Source organism: Elephantulus edwardii, unplaced genomic scaffold (genome assembly GCF_000299155.1).
Source record: "Elephantulus edwardii isolate Elephantulus edwardi_28Jun2011 unplaced genomic scaffold, EleEdw1.0 scaffold00088, whole genome shotgun sequence".
NCBI lineage: Eukaryota > Metazoa > Chordata > Mammalia > Macroscelidea > Macroscelididae > Elephantulus > Elephantulus edwardii.
The window spans coordinates 2,598,429-2,608,066 of NW_006399838.1; positions in this window are offsets into that span (position 1 = coordinate 2,598,429).

A 9,638-nucleotide genomic window follows, 5' to 3' on the forward strand; every position below is an offset into this window, starting at 1 on the left:
AGCAAGCTATTGGCCACCAGGTGGAAGTTGGAACTCCCAAATTTGTAGGCAGGTAATCATGATTGATAGCAGGCTATGGATACCTAAGCTTACTTACGGCTGGTGTCTGACGTTAGGGCAGCTTATGGCTGGTGTCTGAAGTCTTGTGGAGAAACATACCCTTAAACTGCAAAGTGTAGCCTCACTTTAGATGATAGTTCATGCTAGAAGTTACTGCATAACAGAGAGTATGATAATTATATATCAGAGTGGATGGCTAAAAAAAGGCTCTATTACCCAATAATAGTAATAATGTAAGAATAATCAAGAGAATAGATAATCTGTTATCAGATAAATATCACAGCAAAATGATTTTTATAAGATATATTTGACTTCACAGAAACACAGGTGAGTTGGCTTAATACATGGTATTGTCAAAACTGGCTACTCACCTGAAAGAAATGTTGTTGTTGTTGTTATGTGCTGTCGAGTCGCCCACGACTCATAGCGACCCTATGTACAACAGCCCTAAACTCTGCTCTGTCCTGTGCCAATCGCACCGTCTCTGACACTCCCATCCCAATTATCCCAGTCACTGAATCAATCCACCTCATAGAGGGCCTTCCTCTCCTGCGCTGTCCCTCCACCCTCCCAAGCATGATGTCCCTCTCTAAGGACCGGTCTCTCCTCACAACATGTCCTAAGTATGTTAGACAGAGCCTCAGAATCCTTGCCTCCAAGGAGACACCCGGTTAAAGTTTAATTAATATTTTACATAAGATCTTTAAAAATATAGGAATAAAACCTTGAATATAAAATGATAAACAATAAAAATCCTACTAGAAAATATAGTATATCACACATATATTGTAATCATATAAGACCTTCATAATCAAGAGCAGATATATCATAAAATTTTAAAAGAAAAAATATATTTTATGAAAGCTTTGTATAGTTAAATACATCTCTTTTCTTTTAAATTTTTATGTTTAATTAACTTTTGATCATTAAGGTCTTAAAGGACTCTACATTATATAAGTAATATACTATATTTCCTTGCAGCAATTTAATAGTTTTATCATTCTGTATTGAAGCCATTTATTCTTTATTTATAAGATTCAAGATGTCAGTATAAAATATATAAGCTAGATAAAGCTTTTGGTTTAAAATCAGGAAAAGTATGTGTGTGGGTTGTACATTTTCACCACACTTATTCAATCTCCATGCTGAGCAAACGATCTAAGAAGCTGGACTGTATGAAGAATGCAGCACGAGGAATGCTGGTAGAATCTTTAACAACATACAATACGCAGACAAAACAACCTTGTTTGATGAAATTAAAGAGGACGTGAAGTACTTTATGGTGAAGATAAAAGACTATGTCCTTCAGTAACAGATTATACTTCAACATCAAGAAAAACAAAAACCCTCACAACTGGGATAATAAGTGACATCACCGTAAATAAAAATTGAAGTTGTCAAGGATGTAACTTTATTCAAATTCACATTCGACAATCATGGAAGTAGTTGTTAACATGTCAATTACATACTGCACTGGGAAAACTTGCCAAGGACAGCCTTAAAATTGTACGGGTAAGGATATCACCTTAAAGGCTAAGTTGTATGTTCCCCAGTCTTATCAATTATTTCATACAAATGGGAAAGTAGGACTATGAATAAGAAGGACCAAAGGGGAATTACTATTTTGAACTGTGATTTTAGGAAAGAATATTAACTATACCATGGACTACCAAAAGAAAGAATGAATTTGTGTTAGAGGAAGTGAAGGCAGAGTGTTCCTTCCTTAGATTCAAAGATGGTGATACTTTATGTCACACAGTCTGCACATGTTATCAAGAGGGTCAAGTCCCTGAAGGAGGACATCATACCTGGAAATGGCAGTGAAAAAGACATAGACCCTCAATAAGACAGGTTGATAGAATGATTTCAACAATGGCTTTGTGGGCAGCAGCTACTGTGAGAATGCTGCAGAAATAGACAGGGTTTTACTCTGTTACACACAGTGCTGCAATGAGTAAAGCTGACTTGATGACACCTAACAACATGGACTTCCAGATGGACAAATATGTCTTTGGGGAAAAAAGAATAACCAGAACATTTCTAAAAAGAGAAAATGGCATTTTTTTACATGTTAACTGAAGACACCAGTCTCTAGAAGACAACATGTTTTGTAAAGCAGAGAGTAACTGAAAAAGAGAAAGACTTTCAGTGATGTAGACTGACACAACACTGCAACAACAGATTCAAACACAGCCGCGGCTGTGTGATGGCACAGGAGTGGACAGAGTTTTGTTCTATTGTATACTGGGACCCCATGACTTGAAACTAATTCTATAGTATTTAATAATCATAGCATGTAAGGATGACAGAAGAATTGGTGCCTTTGAACTGCTGTGTGGGAGAAAAGTGCTGAAAATCCCATGGACTGACAAAAAAACAAACAGGTCTCTCTTGGACAAGGTGCAGCCAGAGTGCTCCTTGGAGGCAAAGATGATGAAACCCCATTTCACATACTTTGGAAATGTTGTTAGGAAAGGCTATTCCTTGGAGAAGGACAGCATGCTTAGAAAGATGGAGGGTTAGGGGAGCTCTGGTAGCCTAGAGGCAAGAATCTGCATTACAATCAAGAAGGCACACGGTTCGAATCCACCAGATGTTCCTCCTGGAAAAGGAGAGGCAATCTCCTCCTGTGCCAATCACATCTGACTCCATGGTACGTGCGCACACACACACACACACACACACACACACACACACACACACACACACACGAAAGGTGGCAGGTTGGTGAAAGAGAAGGCCCTCAACCAGAAGGATTGACAGAGTGACTTCAGGAAAGGGCTTGAGGGTACCAGTGATTGCGGGGATGGCACAAGATAGGACAGGGCTCAGAACTGTTGGTAAATATGGGTCACACTCAGCTCCTTCGTACCTACCAACAAAAACAACAGATACTAGAAGATCAATCCTCGAAAGCAAAGCAACCAGCCTCACTCATTTTTATGTCCAAATTGGACACAAACTGCAGTGCCACCTAACATGAAATCGCTAGATCTAGGACAGGACTGAAAGGAGCCGTGCTAACAAACTGGATGGGTGCTTGTCTGCTCATGCAAACGTCACAGTCTGAGCCCAGCAGTGGCTCTGTGGGGAATTACAACACAGACCAGCCCAGAGACCTGCTCTTGTGAAGATTAGCGCACAGGAAGTCCTACGGGACATTATACTCTGTTACACAGGGTTGTTGATACAGAATCATCTCTGTGGTACCTGAGAGCAATTAAAGCAGCATAGCAAGGAGTTCTAGAAAAAGAAAATTAAAACATGAATTAAACCCATAATGATGGAAGATATTTCCTCATCAACGAGTTATTAAAGATATAGCAGGAGAATCTTAGAAGAAACAGAACTACAAATGGTACAGATTTCATCAACACTCTCTTCACACCAATTGGTATTTAAATATTATTGATTTTCAAATAACTGTCTTTATAGGTTAAGTTGGGGTAATGACAAAAACACTTTGACAAAGTATGCTTTAGTTTTCATTCCTTGTTCACTATTACATAGTAATTTTTGAGTAAAAAAATGTTCATTTTTATTATGACTTAAAAGATGTTTCACTTATAAATGGAAATCTATGGCCTTAATTTTCAAAACTCTCAAATCTCATGACTATATTCAGTGTTTTGAAAGAAATCTTAACTCTTCATTTGTTAATTAAAATTTCTGAATTGGGATCCTAAGGAAATTTTCCCTAGAATATATCTTAAATTCAGTAAAGTGTTATTTGCAGAATGCATATAATTGCCATTTAAATATAGTGGGTATCTGATGAAATAAGGAGCTCCTATTTTAAACTAATTTTCAAACAAGAAATTATGAGTCAATGATGTTCTTTTCAAAAACTCCTAATAATGAACCTGGTAACAAATGGACATGGTGTATGCTTCTTATCCAAAGGCTAATATGTTCTTCCTCCTACTCTTCTGTGAGCTACTCTTGGTGGCTTGCATATTGGCATGGAGACTGGACGCTATGATGCTAATATTTCAAAGACCAACATGGTCACTCATGGAGAACAAATTTCAGAGAAGCTTCTACCTTAATAAGACTAGGAACAACTTGATGCTCTACTTCTGCATTAGAGATGTTCAGTGAAAACAGCAGCATGTTGTCTGAAACAGTGCTGGAAATGAGCCTGCCAGGTCAGAGAGCACTGAGAACAAGAGTGGAGAAGAGTGGTCTCCTCAGAGCGGAGTCAACCTCACTACTGAGAATGGACCTTCACTTGCTGGTTAGACTTTATTTGGCACAATGAGCAGAGCTAGCAGCAAAGCTCTCTTAGTAACCAGAACATGAAATGTACGAAGTACGAATAAAGGCTAAATGGAAGTGGTCACAGATCGAATGGAACACGTAACAAAGTCCATCCTGGACATTAGAAATGGAAATGAGTTCTTTTAAAATCAATCGACTCTACATACCAGGAACAAAGCAGCTCTGGTGGTTTACGGCAATCAACTCTGCTTCCCACCCAAAGCTTCGAACCCACCAGGTGCTCCGTGAGAGATGATGGACCATCTCGTCCCGTGGCCAACTCTACAGTCCCCAACAACAACATACCAGGAATGACATCATGAAAGGCATGTCCCAAAGGACATTCGGGAAGCCGTCTGAAGTGGGGAGCTTCAGGAGCATGGAATGTAGGGGGGTGCCCTGCTGGCCTAAAGGCTGAATCTCTGCTGATTCAAATCAACCAACAGATCCAGTGGGGAAAGATAAGCCATTCATCCCGCTCAAATGACAGCCTTCTGGAAATCCATGGGAGGCCTTCTGGAGTCCGTTCCAATGTGATGGCAATGAGTTTTTTATGAGATCCTCAAGTAGAGTGCACTCAGTGGTAAGACAATACTCATACGCATACAAAACCAGTTAATACAAGGATTATTCAAACTTATACACCCAGCACTCCTACTAACTATGTAGAAATTGAAGATTTTTGCAAACTTCTGCAGATTTTTGCAAACTTCTGCATTCTTGAGCTGATCAAGTATGTAATCAAGATGTATAGATAATTGCAGTTGATTATAATGTGAAAGTTGGAAACACAAAGACTCAGTGATTTTAAAATGTGAGCTTTGTGATAAATCAATGGTGAAGATGCTGTGACATGATTTCACAACATCAATGATTTATTCAGTGCAAATATACTTTTTAAATATCATCAACAATGACTAAATACATCAACCTGGGAATATAACACACTCGAGAACCAAACTGACTATATCTGTAGAACGAGATAATAGAAACGTGTATTAGCATCAATCAGAACAAGGGTAGAGATGGAACGCAGAGCAGATCATCAACTGCTCATTTTCAAGTTCGAGGTGAAGCTAAAGGAAACAAAAGCAAGTCTCTGAGAGCCAAAATATGACCTTGAGTATATACCATCTAAATTAAAAGACCATCTCAAGAACAAATTTGACACATTATACAGTAGTAACTATAATCAGATGAGTTGTGGGATGTTATCAAGGATATCATACTAGAGGAATAAAAAAGTCATTAAAAAGAAGAGGACATCATGAAAGAGTATAAATTTCTGTAAAACAGCTAAGGTTAAGCAGATAGAAGAAACTAAGTAAAGGAACAGAACAAATATATCAAAGAGTAACTTAAGAAGACAAAGTCAAGTTTTATCATGAATATACAAAGGCTTCCAGTTAGACCACCAAAGACAAGACCAAGCTCAGCATTTCTCAAGATCAAAGAACTGAAACACTTACGGATGAAAACCAAAGACTTTGCTATGGATTATGCCTCCACATAGCCAAAACAGAAGTCCTCATGACTGACCCAATAAGCGACATCATGATAAACAAAGAAAAGACTGATGTTGTCAGGGATTTACATTTACTTCAACTCACAATTAATACCCACGGGGGCAGCAGTCAAGAAATCAAATAATGTTCCATCAGGCAAGTTTGCTGCAAAAGAGCTCTCTGAACCTTTCTCTGTTCGACATATTAAAAACACTAAGATAAAAGCCAGCTGATAAAAAGACCAAAGTGTGTGTTTTTTTCCATTGCCTCAAATATACATGAAAAGACTGAAGAAAAACTCATGCCTTTGAATTATGGTGTTCCCCTATAATATCGACTAGACTGTAGACTTCTAGAAAGAAAAACACATTTATCTTGGAAGAAGTACTGTCTGATCATTCCTTAGAAGCCAAGAGGGTGAGACTCCTTACCTACTCCGGGCACGCCTGTCCCTGGAGAAGGAGACTGGGCTTGGTATCACAGAGGATCAGTCACAGAGTTAAGACAACGGTAACGCAGTATCAGAGTGGTTAAAACAACGGTTTCTTACATAGCAAAAATTTGGAGGATGCCATAGGACCAGAATATTTTTCTGGCCTTTTGTACATGGCTTAATTACGAATCATGACTGACTTGATAGGACCAAACAACAATAATATTCTTACTTACCACCTTCCCTCCCTTGAGCCTCCTATCACAAAAGAAAAGTACCTTCACACACACACAGGGGCAGTCTTTGTTAGATAAGGTAGTATCTTAATTATAAATTTAAATTACATTGTCTAGGTACACTCCATGCCTTTTAAGTAAAAATAACTGATCCTCAATTAAACAGAGTACCATTAATCAGGAAAGGGAAAGGATCCAAGATTTCCAGCTCTGAAACCCAACTACATTGATTCAGGTAGGGCGATGTTTCCTTAAGAAGGTTACGTGACTCCTACAATTATCAACAACAGGAAGAAACATATGATGTGGGGGCTTGACACCCTGAAAACTAAGTATGGAGACGAATGATTCTCTGTAGTGTGGAATGAAATAGAAAAGAAGTGGTATTTGGACCATGAGCTAAGACTGTCAGAGAAGTTTTAAAAATTTAGTAATGTCCAACTAACAAATTAGATACATTGATTAGAGCCAGGGGACAATGTAGGCAAATGAAGAGTAGAAAGTAACCTTCAATGATCTTTATACAATATTCAGAGATAACTTTTACCCCTTAGAAATTTGTAAATTCAAGTTTGAGACGCTTGAGAAACATAAGGAGAGAGGGAATCACACTGTTAAATGGAGGCTGGGTGGGGATTTGAACACAAGTTTATCTTAATTCCAAACTCTTTCACATCTATTAAAATAAAAAAAAAAAAAAAACCACAAAAACTATTCTTCTGCTAGGAAAAGTCAAGAGATCTGGGGTCCTGGTGGTAAGATGCTGCGCTGCAATCCTGAAGGAATGTTGTTCAAACCCACCAGCTACTCCGTGAAAGAAGGACGGGCAATCTTTTCAGACATGCTTAGCGGCCTTTGAAAACCCACGGGCGGGTCAGTTCCAACTTGATGTTACACAACAACAACAACAACAGCAAAAACAAAGTTCTAGGTTTAAAATTACAGTTCACTAAAACCTAGGTAGTATTTTCTTCTTCCACTGAAGGTAGTAATTTTTGAAAGTAAACACAAGTATGGCAAAGGCATAATAATAGCTAGCTATGTAGATAACTTTTGTTTTAAAAAGAGTGATACTTATTTCTGAATATTTGAAATGCATTACACTACGAACAGCAACTGATATCTGTGGCATAAGTTTGGGGTAACATGCCTGGAAAAGGAATAGCTATCTAAACATTGAGGAGTTGTTATGTTTGAAGGAGTTGATTACAACTCATACCAGCGCTATGAACAATGGCTCTGACCTTTGCCCTATTCTGAGCCAAAGTCATTATCCCAGTCAAATCTCATCCAGGGTCTTCCTCTCCTGTGCTGACACCTCCACACAGTGAGTAATCTACACTAGAAAAGCCATATGGAAAGACAAACTCCACACCTTCCATGTATGTCCTTCTCCAAGGACTGATCCCTCCTAACAACATGTCCCAAGTATGTGCGAGAGAACGTCAACATCCTTTCCTCAAAGGAGCAACCTAGTGTTCCCCCTCTCCAGAATCAGGACAGATCTATTCGTTCCCTTGACAGTTTATAGTATGTTCAACACATTTATCCAGCAACACAGCTCAAAGACGCAGATTCTTCTTTGCTCAACCTTATTCACTGACCAACTTTCAAATGCATAGCAAGCGAGAAGACCATGACCTGGGTCAGTTGCACCTTAGTCTCTAGACTGACATCATTGCTCTATGGCACTCTGGAGAGGTCCCTAACAGCAGATTTTCCCAGTACAACTCATCTTTTGATTTCCTGACTGCTGGTGCTAACAAGAGGTAATTGTTAACAATTTCAATTTTGTATCCATCTATAATGATTCTGTCTTCAAAGTAATATATAACAACTACCACCCTTGCCCCCGCTACACACACACCCCCCCCCAGCAAAAGCACTGGTGACAAAGTGATTCTGACTCACAGCAACAGAAGAGAAAGAATAGAACTGCCACAGAGAATTTCCAAAGCGGCTAATCTTTACAGAAATAGACTGTCACATCTTTCTCCTCCAGTGATTGGCTGTTGTTACTGTGTGTCATCAAGAGGGAAGTGACCCATGGTCAACCATCTAGAGGGCTCTTCAGGGGCAGTAAATCCCACAGCAGGTTATTCTCCACTCCTTCCCGGCAAAGTAGCAGGTGCATTTGAATCGTGTACCTTTGGGATTACAGCACAGCTTCTTAACACTAGGCCTTCAGAGCTCCCTCCATCCCAGTGACTGGTGGTGGGTTCCAATTACTACCTTTTCAGCTTGCAGCCAATCAGTTTAACCACTGTGACACCAGGCCTCCTACAACGACCCTAGAACAATATAGTCCGAGGCTAAACACCTATTGATCACTTTAGGAAAGAAGTTTCAAAACAATTATTTTGTCTTCAAATTTAATGAATTAGTGAATGTCAAACGTTTTTTTGTTTTTGTTGTGTGGGCTTATTGTTTTGTTTCTTTTTGGTGGGGAGAGGGTTTCCCAACAGTGGTGGTTGTTGTATGTATTTTCTTTGGTTACTGAAAAAAAATTATCATATTTATACATTCTAACAGGCAGTACTTTTTATAATTTTTTATATCATTTTATCGTGATTTTAACAAGAGTTTACAGAAAAGTTGGATTTTCATTCATTCACATTTTCCTCCCTAACAGGGTGGCCTGTTCACTAAAAAAAAGAACCCCCAAAAGCTCCCCCATTCATTGTTGCATAATTGTCTCCATCCCCCATATGTACTTTTTTAACCCATCTCTTTCCAACTTAAAATTTAACAATCCTGAAATTTCATAACAAAGAAATAATGTAAATAATATCCTAATCCCTCCTGCTGTCCCAGTCTTCACTGGTCTCCCCTCTGCCTGCTGTTATACAAACACACCACATACACACTTTGACACTGTTCGTATGTACAGAGAAGTCTTGTCTCGCGCACATACACACATTCCTAGTGGTCCTCTGTACAGAGAAGTCTAGTCTCTGAGGCCATTTCCACAAACATCCAGAACAATGTCAGTGTACTCAGCTATTCAGTAAATACTTACTGAATGAAAGAAAACAAAGGACAGAGAGAGTGGGACTATTCAGCTCCTACTTAATTCTATCAAGCAGAAGTACTGTCACCCGGAAAAGGGGTAATATTGTTAAGAGATAAGTGAGGTCTGGGATA